The sequence below is a fragment of the Orussus abietinus genome, unplaced genomic scaffold, assembly GCF_000612105.2.
Source record: "Orussus abietinus isolate OABI.00-Male unplaced genomic scaffold, Oabi_2.0 scaffold592, whole genome shotgun sequence".
NCBI classification, from domain to species: domain Eukaryota; kingdom Metazoa; phylum Arthropoda; class Insecta; order Hymenoptera; family Orussidae; genus Orussus; species Orussus abietinus.
Window position 1 is genome coordinate 1 of NW_019394750.1, and position 733 is coordinate 733.

The following is a 733-nucleotide window of genomic DNA, read 5'->3' on the forward strand; positions in this document are numbered from 1 at the left end:
ATCTACTCCTCAGGGTCTCGGAAAGGGCCCGGCGCCCGGTACTGCGCAGCGGTAAGGAACGTGGCGCCGGCCCACGGTATGACCCTTCCCTTCTCGCGCGCCCCGGCCCACGCGCACGGGGCCACGGAAATTCCCCGAACACCACCGACGGGAAGCCTGAGGGGCACGATATCGTAAAAAGATTCATTACCTAGCGACCTAAAAATGTCGATACACAACGATTCTTTCTCAACTACCAACATGGGAAGTTTACGAAACAACCCATTGAAAAAAATAAACTCTCTTCAATGTTGAAACAAATCACCAAGTAAGTATTTCATAAGAACGATCATATGCTGATATGATTTCTGTTTGGACAGGACAATACGTGAAATATTACTATTACAGATATTTAGGATTGGCCGATGTAGAGTCGTACACCGGACACAGCTTCTGAAGAACTTCAGCAACACTTCTTACTGATTTTGGAGCAAATATAACAACCATAAAAAGACATGATGGATGGAGGTCAGACGCATTAGCAGAAGGATATATCGAAGACTTTGTTGGGAACAAGCGAAGAATTGGAAAAATGATACTCATCGATTAACTTCAAATCTGAGGAGTGCGATGAGAACTTGGACCAATCCGAGACACCAGCGAAGATCAGAAAAGTGGAAACTGTAGCTTCGACATCAAAGATTCTACGCAGTAGTTTTTGGTTGGTACCCTTTCAAATATGGAAAGTGAAAAG